Source organism: Lissotriton vulgaris, chromosome 9 (assembly GCF_964263255.1).
Source record: "Lissotriton vulgaris chromosome 9, aLisVul1.2, whole genome shotgun sequence".
Lineage (NCBI taxonomy): Eukaryota > Metazoa > Chordata > Amphibia > Caudata > Salamandridae > Lissotriton > Lissotriton vulgaris.
Window position 1 is genome coordinate 441917752 of NC_141697.1, and position 13040 is coordinate 441930791.

The following is a 13040-nucleotide window of genomic DNA, read 5'->3' on the forward strand; positions in this document are numbered from 1 at the left end:
GATAAGCAGTGAGCCTGTCTTGCAGGACAGCTTTCCAGTTAAAATGATTCCCCCTGGCCAATTGTATGCTTTCTTTGAGAGTCTTGTTTACCCTTTCCACAGCCCCATTAGTTTCTGGATGGTAAACAGAACTTCTCTTATGGTTAATACCGCAGTCTTTCAGATAGGACTGGAATTCAGAAGAACAAAACTGCATCAGCATTTGGGAAAGCTTTCCCTCTGGAATATTTCCTCCAAGAACTTTATGACACTCGCTGACGAAAAATCCCTAACAGAAGTCACTTCAATCCATCTAGACTGCAGATCCAGGATGACTATCAAATAGGGAGTATCACTAACACCATTCAAAGGTCCAACAATATCAATGGCTATCTCATCCCAGGGATGTTCAGGTAACTTCCTACATATCATGGGCATCTGTTTAGTTTTCAATATTTTATCACTGGTACAACACTCCAGGCAATCACGAACCATCCTCTCAATCTCCTTATCCATCCTTGGCCACCAGAATTGCATTCTCAAGTGCTCCTTCGTTTTCACTACACCAAGATGACCAATATGCGCAAGCTTACTCCGTACACCCAATGGTGGAACAAGCTTGGTACCCCGAACGAGCACACCATCCACAACAGACAATTCCTCACCAACTAAAGACCAGGGTTTCTCAAGATGTCTGTTTTTTCCCAAGAGAAGCAACTCAATAACTTTTGTAATTTCACAATCATTCCCAATTTCAGTTTTCCACTCAGACTCATCTACCACCCCCAATGTGATTTCACAGACATTTATCACATCATCCACCAGACTCGCCTCATCCATATCAATTACCTTTACATCAACTAACCAAGATAGGCAATCAGCAGATTTGTTTATAACTCCTGGAATATAATCCACATCAAAATCAAACTTTTGAAGTGAAATGATCAACTTCTTAATTCTTGAAGATATATAATCTAGCCCTTTTTTAAAAACACATCTTTCAAGAATTTATGGTCCGACAGAACTTTCACCTTGATACCCCAAATCAAATTGCCGAACTTTCTCAATGCCCAAAAGATAGCCAATGCCTCTTTCTCGATTACTGAATAATTAAGCTCCAAGCCCCTCAAACATCTCGAAGCACAAGCAATCAAATGTTCAACGCCGCAGTTCTTTTGAAGTAACACTGCTCCCAATCCCTTGGCACTAGCATCAGTCAAGATGTGAGTCTCTTCACCTGGCACAAACGCTTGTAAAGAGGGAGCTTTCTTCAAATCCTCCTTGATGGAGACAAACTCTCTGGCACACTCAGTACTCAATCAAAAACCACACTCTTACCCATCAACTTCCTAAGACTTTGCATCTTATCTGCATACCCTGGAATGAATTTACCGTAAAGTTCTACCATTTCTAAAAAGGGCAGCAATTCCCCCTTGTAAGAAGGCATACTATTGTTCACCATGGAGTTAACCAGTTCTTTCTTTGGAAAGACACTCTTCCCAGAGATGAAATGACCCAGATAGTTTACTTCTTCCACAGCAAACTTGCATTTCTTCTTTTTGAGCGTCAATCCGGCCTTTCTCAGTCATTCAAAAACTGCACAAAGCCTTGAGAAATGCTCAGCCTTAGTGCTACCATAAATCAACAAATCATCTTGATAGCACCTCACACCTGAAAGACCCTTAAGTACATTAGACATGATCCGTTAAAAAAACAGACGCAGCTCAAACAAGCCCAAATGGCATCCTAAGAAATTTAAAGGTTCCCATGGGTGTCACAAAGGCTGTCAAACCCTGAGAATACAACAAAGCACAATAATGCCTCGGGAAAAATTAAACAAAACTAGGACGGACAAGTTTTTTATTACCTATCCCAACTCATTAATGATTTTGAAATTAATCTTCTGGTTTTAGTCACTCACCAAATGTTGCCTCAAAAGCAAATCTTTACTTGAACACAGTTCTTTACTTGTTCGCAAGTGTATCTTTTATTATCACTTTGCTTTTTCTATATATATCAGACTGTTATTCAAAATGCATACGAGAATTACATTTACATATATACACACAAACATTTACAATCATGTACAACCATTTATCATTTCATCATAACTCAAGGTAGAAAGAAAAAGTTATAACTTCACTTATTGTTTCTCGTAGCCCATATTAATCTAACCGGATGCCCTACCATACACTACAACCGAGCATTCCTTTCAAACCCTGAAAAGGCTTGTCTAATGCCACCTGATGGTAGGCCTAGGCTAGATCTAGGGTGGTGAAGTACTTTGCACCTACTAAGGTGCCAACCAACTCATCAATGTTGGGCAGTGGAAATCTATCCACGACTACTTCTTTTATTGAGTGAGTGTAAGTCAATGCAGAGGCATATCTCACAACTGACTTTCTTGGCAACAACTATCGGAGCCAACCACTCTGTTGCCTCAACTGGCAAAAAGACTCCCATGTTGACCAAGCGTTCAATCTCTTTCTGCACAGCAGCTTGCTCGTTCAAAGGCACTCTCCTAACCTTTGCAACAACAGGGACAGCACCCTCTCTCAATTTTATATGATGTTTATGGCCCTTCAGACATCCTAATTTATCTTCAAAAATATCAGCAAAACGTTCTGCTAGAATAGCAACAGAATCATCCACCACCTGAACTTGGACTTGGGGCACCGCATTGGGATTGAGAAGAACACCCAGCAAACGTTGATAAGGCCACCCTAAAAGTGTGTCCCCTCTCTTGGCCACATATATTTTACCAGCAGTCATACAACCACTCACTTCGATACACGCTAAGAAATAACCTAGAATGTTTATTGGTAATCCGCCATAACCAACTGGAGAGATGTCATTTTTTAGAAGCGTGACTTTGTTTCTAAAATGCACATCAAAAATGTCTTTGCAAATCATGGTGAGATGCGAGCAGGAATCAAACTTCATCTCAAGCTCAACACCTTTAATAGTGACAACATGAGAGGGATGTTTTGCTTTTTTTGTCATCTACCTGATACATGATTTCTTTTACCTGTGGTGGTTGGTCTTTGATCTGAGGCTGTTCCCTCCTTTTTACCTTGCTTTTACAACACTTGGCAAAGTGACCCTTCCTCCCACACGCATTGCAACTGAAATCCAGAGCTGGACAGAATGTGGCATTCGCTCTGTGGCCTGTTCTGCCACATCTGAAACAGTCGGACCTGTTGTCCAGTGAAGAGACACCTTCAACATCACAAGAAGATTTGCCCCTGTCACTGTCAACAGATGTTTTACTTTTTACTTGGCATACAACTTCTTCATCATTATTACTCAAAGCATTTGACTTGTTTTTAACAGAACTTAACTCCTCAACACATTTCATCATGTTTTCCACTCATTTGGCAATTGCCAGAACCTCATCCAAAAGGGGCTCATCTTTCAACCACAAATCCTCTCTAATTTTATCATGAGCACATTGTAAGACAAACTGATCCCTAATTCTTTCCTCCACAGCACCACCAAACTTGCAGGAGGCAGCAAGCTTTCTTAACCATATGACAAACTCCTCTACGGACTCATCTTTCTTCTGTTCATGTATTCCAAAATGGTATCTACCCATTACTGTACTTAAACAAGGGAGCTAGTGCCGATCCAATTGAAGAATGCAGATCTCCTACTCATTCAATGTCCTCTGATCAGCAGCGCTAAGCTCTGGCAAATGCTCAAGAACATTCCTGACCTTCCCCTCCAAGAAGTAAGGAATAGCTCTGCGCTTAAGTTTGTCCTACAAACCCTTGCATAGTTCACGAATATCTTCTTCCACTTTTGCCACGTTATAGTTTGTTCTCCTGAACCTGTCAAGAAAAAAGGTGGTTGGTTCACGTTATGCATTTTGACTTGGTATAAGAACAAGATAAACAAATGACCCTTTACACTGTGAAAAACACAAAAAATAAAACAAAATCATTAGTTAAAATAACAAATAAAACGTCTCAACCACCTTGTTGTAATTTTCTGCACTTTTTGTTTTTTAAATGAGACACCCACAACCTTTTTTTGCTCACCACAGATAAACAGTGAGAAATCACTTTGCCCAACGATCAAATATCTCCACAAATGTTATCTTGCACTACTCACATAAACATAACAGTGTGCCAATCCCCACTGCTCATGTCATTGGCACAAATAAACTGACAAAAGGAATTGAAGGTGTGCCAATCACCGTTGAAGACGTGACACGTTAAGTTGTCACACACACCCTTGAAAAGAGATGCTGAAATTCTCAGTACTGGCACTCTAACCTTGGTGTGCCAATCGCCATCGATAAGCTTGCAGAGGTGCAAAACTGAAGAAAAGAAGCCGCTCTCCCAAATGCGTAACAAAGAACACCTCAATTAAACAGGTTGTCCGCCGAAAGTGCTCCCAACTGCACAAGATGGCGCCCTTGCGTGACGACGCACGTCAGGACGCTCTAACGTTCTTTTGTTACTCTTCCCAAAGCTTTAAGATGGCACCAATGCGTGACAACACACGTTGACGCTAAGAAAGTTCCTTTTCAGCTGGAACACGGGTGCGTTCCAGCACACGTTGCGCAGTTGTATTAAGGCCTGAAACACACCAAATCAGTGAAACGCATATGCGTTCCACTGCACACCATTCCTGCTCACCTCCTCACCAGTTTTAAAGTTCTTCAGCAGTGGGCTAAAGAGCGCGAACAGTCGCTGGAGAAGTGTGATAACACCTTCTCATCTGTTTGTTGCTCTGCCGCTGGAGGAGGGAGATGCTGTGCTTCACAACTTGAAAATGCTGAAGACAGAGAGACGATCTCTGGCGGATGTTGAGGTGAGACCACGCTTGTTGCCAAATTAATGTGCTGTCTTTCATACAGGTAAATAAGGATTGTACACCAAGTTGAAGACTGGTCTGGTTTATTCACCTCAGCCATCCACAGCTGCTCAGTAACTGACTATTTCAGAACCATTCATAGAGGAATTCTATATAGAACCCAAGGTGAGGTTCTACACAGAACCAAGCATGACGTCACACTTACATATTCACAGTGCTTTCTGTCGCAGGCTGCGACCCTGTAGCATTAAAAATACACATCACTTTTCTCCACTGTACCAATCAAGATTTAATTCTGTGGCTTTCTGGTTACTACACACAGACCTCTGCAGTGCATTCACTATTAGAGGTTTCATAATGTACTACAGTGCATTTCCCACTAACAACTTTTAAAATTTTGTTTTAATTGACGCTGCACATTATTTGTTATGATGGTGAAAGACCTAAAAAACATACAGAATATTTTGGGGCCTATTTATGAGAGGCTTGCAGTGCCAGAGCATTCCTTTTTTTGATGCTCCGGTGGTGCAAGAATCTCAACCATACATATGAGGCAGGGCAAAGGCACCCTGCATGACTTTGCATGGGCTCATAGATATGGAGTACGACATAGCGCAAGTCACTGAGTTACCTTACTCTGCTTCAAGGAGGTGTTTCATGGGGTTTGCATGGGTTCCCACGCAACACCCTTGGATTTTGATGCTGCCCCATATTTACAAAATCACATATGACTGGGGCAGCTCCAAAAACAGATGCCTCCCCAGCGGCGGCATAATAAGGAGAAATGTTTTCATTTCTCCTATTTTTTTCCTCTTTCCATGAGTGCTGCATTCTGCACATAGAAAGAGCAGTATGCCTCTCCGGGTTGTTATTGAGAAGTAAGGTGCCCCTTTCTGTACAAAAACAATCCTGCCTATATTGGTGCTAGGCAGCAATTTGTGCACCAGCGCAAGTGAAAAGGACAGGATGCACGTATTTCATAAATACAGTGCATTCGTGCCCTTTCACATTGGCATAGGGCAGTGCTGCAAGAAAACTTGCGGCGCTGCTATGTCAATTCCTCATAAATGAGGTGCTATGTTTTTAGCTACACACTTTTGACTAGGCCCCACGCTCATTAACCTTTGGTTTGCTAAACACTGTTTAATATTATTTCCCCGCCTACCAAATTATTTGCTGTGGGAATTGGCGGCGTTTATATTTGACAATAGTTGTCGATGATGAGGAGGACTAGGTTCTAGAATTTTTTGTCAGAAGGGGGTTCTTACACCTAAAAGTTTGACAAGGAGGTCTCGGCATCCAAAAGTTTAAGGACCTCTGCCACAGACCATCATATTGTGCCACTTCGTTGATGTTAGCAACAAATCAAAACCGATCAGCATAGAGGATTACTGCCAAAGGGCTAGTGCAGTGCACATGATTATAAAAATGGTTTACTCAAGGTTTGACATATCCAAAAGGTTTGGTATTTAGATAGTGAATGCACACAAGCAAACAATCATGCAGCATTCTCACACATTGGCGTACATGATGCATACATGTACACATGTAGGTATGTATTAAAAAATGCTGGCTACAACACACCTACAGACCAACACACCTACCACCTTGCTGTCAAGCAAACTAGTAAGCACTCAGGCACATGTGAGACCTACAAGCACCTGCAGACAAAGACCATCTGGCATACAGTGACCTACATACATAGACCAAGGGACATGTTTTACGATGCTATCTACCTTTAGATCTCTAGTGCTGCATGGCGATCTCATTGCTCAAATGTGTCAAGAGAGTGAAACAATAGCGTAGGAGTGAGAGGAATGATCTTCTTTGGAATGGTGCAGCAGTCTGTAGCCAGTTTAGTCATCTGCACATAAAGTAGATGAAAATATGTTGCTAGAAAGGAATGGATGAATGAGATGCACAAAGGAGGGATAAATCAAGGTAACAAATAGGAAACTGAGTACAAGAATGATAGAGAGTTATAGTAGTCACATAGATACAAGAGCATTAGTGATTGGGAGACTCTGTCCAAACTAAAAAAGACACAAGAACAAATGCTGCTCAATTGAGCAACTATGACAGAATATCTTAGAGGGAACACTGCAGCAAGGGGGCTGTTAGTATCTAATGAGCCACAAATCTTCTTAGAGGATGTATAATTCTGAAAAGATTGGCCTAGGATAGCATTGTAGTGAGCACTGAGACTGGCTGTTCGTAATTGTTAGTACCGCCAAGAAGATGCACTCCTAATCAAGATGAAAACAAGTGAGATACTCTTAAAAACCCTGGTCTCAATCACAAAACTTAAGTCAAAACTAAAAGATACCAATAAGACCACCAATGAATTTAAAGAGTTCTTAACCCAATCTAAGATTATGAGGTTTCAAAAGAATTTTAGAAGATTCTCATTGGAAGGTACCTTCCTGTGTTCCAAAGTAGATCTTTAACCTCAAATGAATCCATAGTCTGACAGTTCTTCACAGGAAGGATCCTCTAGGAGTAAAAGTTTCACAGGGTCAAATGAGAGTGATAGAGAAGACCACAAGCGGCAGAGAAAATGGAAGACATGGGGTAGAGGGCTTCAACACTTTCCACAAAGATATGGACAAACTGATTATCCTCCTCTAGTCTTTGGGTGGAATCCATATAGCAACTATTGACAAATGTTACCCCCCTAAAGCTATCAATGGTTCCCTAACACTGAATGCTTTTCTTAGGGAGAGGAATGGGCAGAGCAAAAGGAAAGATGAAGGATCAGAGAGTACAGTGGGAGGACCCAATATCAGAACATATTGCACAATAACAATCGAGCACAAGCAGAGAATATGTCTCATCATCGATCTGAATGGACTGACATTGAATGAGACACAAACGTGAGCATTGGACAGGAGTCTGGAGCATGTCCCTACCAGAAAGACAGACATATTTAAACTCTGGGTAGAACTTTCAGAATTCTTCAAGAAAATAAGGTTATATTTTTCAGGAGGAAATAAGGGGGTAATAAACCAAAAGAGAACACAGGTTTAAGGATGAAATCCACACTCACCCATATGACGCCACTCATGTCACTAGAGGTCCTTGCCTTTGAAAAGGCTGTGACAAAATCTATCGACAACTTTAAAAATCAAGAGTGCAAAATTTATAACAACCTCAATAAGCTGGAGCAGAAAGCGCTAACGAGATAAGCCAACCTTGAGACAGCTATCATCAAACCTGCAGACAAGGGGGAGCCACTATAATGTTACCCTAGGGACATGTATAGAGAAGCGTATCTAAGGCTCATTAATGACAGAAGGAATTCTAAGAGACTGCATAAGGACCTCACTACAGATCTCATGGAGGACATCACTGATATGCTAAATGAATCAGCAAAGGGAAATAGTTGGTTAACACAACATGAAGTAGAATATTTATGCCAGATACATCCAATGATACTGTACTTCTACATCCCCACAAAAATGCATAAAGGTAAAATACCACCACCAGGCCAACCCGTTGTGTCACGCAGTGGCTCGGCTTTAGAACCCCTGTCAATGTATACTGATTAGTTTATTAACCTTTTAGTTAGGAAGATGCTGATATACCTTTGTGATACCAAAGACATGTTGAATTTATTAAAAGGCATTATCATTTAATGAGATACTGGTAATGATGGATGTTGAAGCCCTGTCCACCTGTATACCATAAGAGGCAACACTAAAGGTGCTGGACTCATTGTTAAGTGACGAGGTGTGATATTACTGTATACCCAAAAAATGTGTTTGGGACTGTGCACATATGGCACTGGAAAGGAATATACTTCAGTTTGAAAATGAATTCTTCCTGCAATCCCATGGGACATCTGTAATAAACACATTCATGCAAACCATAGCATGTTTTTATGTGCATGATTTCGAGACAAAACACATCTTTAGCAATGACAGCCCATATTATGATCATATAAGCATATGGAAGCTGTTCATCAATGATGTTTTTTTCATTTAAAAAGAGGAAGCGGGTCTCTTAGTGTCTTTCAGTGAATGGATAAACAACACAAAATGTGTATTTGAGACTCACTGTCTCACACAGTAGGAAAGAACAGACAGGCATTCTTAGATCTACGAATTATGGCAAAAGGAACTACACAAATATGGGAGAACCTAAGATGGTAAACTAAATCTGTTTCATTCTCCCTGTGTGTGAAAGAGTTGTTGAGTGGCAGTTTGCTGTGGAAATCTAATAAATAGAATAAACATAAGAGAAAATTGATATCAGACCGCACAATGGCAGTAGGTCTATCGTATGACGATGAGACAATTTCAACCACCTTATAGGCCCCCCATGAATTGGTGAAGGAACATTAAACTAAACTATATCCAACATTAGCAATTGGGAGACTCTGTGGAAAGTGAAAAAGACACAAGTGAAAATCCTGCTCCGTAGATAAATTATGACAGAATATCTTAGAGGGAATACTGTTTCAAGGGGTCTAATATTATCTAATGAGCCACAAATCTTCTTGGAGGATGCAGGATTCCGAAAGATTGGTCTAGGATCAAATGGAATCTCGCCAGTGGCTGGCTGGCCTAATTATTAGTACCACCATTCAGCTCTCGGATGTACTCCTAATCAAGAATAGAAATGTAAGTCACTTTTAAAATCCTGGGTCTGCATCAAAACATTGAAGAAAAAACTGGAAGGCAGCCATAGGACCACCAATACATTTAAAGACTTTTTTACTCAATCATTGATTACAAAGTTTCAAAATGACTTAAAAAGATTCCCATTGGAAGGTACCTTCCCATATTCAAAATTAGACTTTCAAGCAATTGAATAGATGGAAGGTAGTAGAGAAGAGGTAAGGGGCAGAGTAGAGGACTCTGACACTTATACAAAGATAAAGACCAACTAATTATCCTCTTCCAGTATTTGGGTAGGACCCATATAGCAAATTCAGACAAATGTTATCCCCCTGAAATAATTGAATGGTTCTCTGACACCTGACAGCCATTTGTAGGAAGAGGAAGAGGAAGAGGCAGGAGAAGAGGACAGAGGAAGGATCAAATAATACTGTAGGAGAACCCAATATCATACAAAGAGCGCAGCAACAACCGAGCATGAGTATAGAATAAGTCCCATCATCGATCTGAGTGGTGAGGTGACATTGACATAGACACAAATAAAGGTATTGACTAAGAGCCTGGGGTGTGTTCCTACCACAAAGCCAGACCTATTTAACCTCCAGGGCTTTCAAAATTATTTAGAAAAGTAAAGCTGAATACCTATTTCTCAGGAGGAAATGAGGGGGGTGGTACACCAAAGGAGAACATAGGTTTAAGGATGAAATCAACATTCACCCCTATAACATCACACATGCCACCAGAGGCACTTGCACAGGCTTTGGCAAAAGATAGCAACAACCATAACAGCTGGGAGTGCACAATGTATCACAACCTCGATAAGGAGGAGAAGAAAGCAGTAACTGAATTAGTCATTCTTGAGTCAGTTGACGTCAAACCAGAAGACAGGCGGGGGGTCACCTTATTATTACCTAGGGACGCATATAGATAAGGGTGTCTAAGGCGCCTTAATGACAGAAGGAATTATCAGAGCCTACATAAGGACCTGAGCAGACTGTCATTGATAAAGACTGAGAACTACATGGGCTATTCTTAAATACAAATGGGCAAATATGAGTTAATGCTCTGGGGTATTTCTAGGAGATATGTCGGGGCTCTCTGAGTTACAGAGGAGATATTTGACTAAATGTATTACTATTGGACCCACAGCAATTTGGAAAATTACTAGGAGGCTCTTGAGATTTTTACTGTAGTGATAGTATGCAAGTCAGAAGAACATTTACAGTGAAAATATCCAAAGGTGTCTTCTTTAACAAATACGCTCCACTGACCCCATCATACACAAACAACCTGTTGGATTGCCTGTAGGTTGGTAACAGACACTTGCAGAGACAAACTGCATCTAAGAAAACTATATAGTTAAAACATAGTCAAAATGAGTTTAAAGACTGGCTTAGACAATCCACCTGGTCTATAATACATGAACAAGGGATAGGAACAGACACAAATAAGTGTGCACATTCTACCCCCAGTCCCCACCCCACCCCCCAGTAATGGGTGCTCCTAAGTGGAAGAATGCAGAAGCTGGTTGGTCATTATACAGTGATTGTATGCAGCCCTGTACATTAGCCAGACCCAAGGATATTCCTTTAGCACAGAAGATACACCTACTTTGACGTTGGGACAACTGGATTTCGTGCAGGAGAAACTCATTTTTACACAGGATGATCTATTTGCTAGATCTAGTTGTGCATATCAAAATGCATTACATTAAATCAGTTGATTTGCACATAATGAGATCCAGCATTCCATAATACCGAGATTACTTCCAGTACAAATCTTAGTACATACGTCAAAGAGGTAATATCATGTTTGTTTGAAGAAGATATCTATGCAAAATCAAATCAATAGGCAATTACTGGCTTGGGCTAGGCTGTCTATAGCTCGGGTATGGATCACATGAACTCCACCAGCGACGGTGGAATGGTGGGGTATTGTCAAAGACATATATTGTATGGAATTGGCATTAGCTAAAACTAGGGGGACCAATTCAATGCATAAACTGGAAAAAATCTGGGGAGAATTTGTATAAATGCAGAGATAAAATATCACGTACCATTTTATTTGTCTTTATGAACTTTTCTTGATTCTACTTTTTATATCTGGTCTCTGATCGACTCTCCCACTTCTTTATATATCAAGTTTGTATAATATGGATAATTTGTATAATATGGAACCATGTACATATGAAAATATTTTTGTCTTGCTACTAAGACCTCATGTTATCAATAAAAATGTTTTTAAAAAAAAGAATGAAATCAATATAAATTCCAATAACATTTCAGAATGAAATGATTGAGCTAATCCGCTTCCTGTGTAAGTTCATTGTGCTAGATGTCTCAATTCCTGGAAATGTGCAGGTTTACAGCTTGATTTAAAGTTTGGCCAAGAGGATACTCCATCACAACTGTTACAAAGTATCCTCCCCGCCAAAATGAGGATCCGCCTGACTCATTTAGAGTAGGGAGGACCCTCATTATGTCGACGGCAGAGACTACTCCATCTCTGCCACTGACAAAAACTTCTGATGACCCAACCAGGTGGTAAGAGGCAATGAGAACTACAAAATGCCCCCGTCATTATGTGTGGGAGAAATCCCCCATGGTGAGGAGGGCATTTTATTTTATTCTACAAAATAAAATCCTACTTTGAGCCTTTGTTTTGGTGGGAAAAAAAGTAAGTTTACGTTGTGTGCTCCTGTTATGTTGACGGAGCAGTGACATGAACCGTCTTGATGATGATTCCTGCCCATGTTCAAGATATCTGCTGGGTTGACCGAAATCTCGGAATTTTGCAGGTGGGGACTCCATCAATAATTTACACCATTGCGCTGATAGAGTAAACCCATCTGCCAATCTCTAAATCAGACTTTTGGTTGTATAAAAATAATTCCAGACTAATATATGCAAATGAAATAGGCCCCTTTCTCCCACATTTGGTTTGTAAATAGGGTGATGTGGGTTCCTCAAACCCCCAGCCTCAGTGTCACTGCACATTCTAAACTAATGATAACAGCACCACTGTTCAATTTTGCCAATAGCAGATGATAATGTATCAACTGATTGTGCATGAAAAGTAATAGACTACTGCTTTCTCAGCTGGTGAGGAATTCTGCATTTTTGCAGGTGGTACAAGTAGGGAGGGATGGTTATAAGGACTGATGGCATGAGGAAGGATGTTAAAAAACTCACAGTACTTGCACCCTCACCTACACTTTCCAAAATTAGTGGAGGAAATATGTATAGGGTGGGATCAATTTAAGATACAAGATAAGCTGTTGATCGCTGTTGACTAACAGTATGTGAACATAAAGAGTTGCCATAAGATGAAATCTTGTTAAAGCAAGCATTGATAGTGCCAATAGGTCTGGCTTGTTAAATATTTAGTTTTAGGCAATTGTCACTTTTGCAGAAAATGTTGAAACAGAAAGCTCTTTTGTTATGTTTTATTGTTTTATTGTTTTATTTAATTATATATATATATATGTACATGTATATATATATATATATATATATATATACATATATATATATATATATACATATATATATATATATATATATATATATATATATATATCCTGGATTTGTAATAGATGCAACATTCAAAGAGAACTAATTA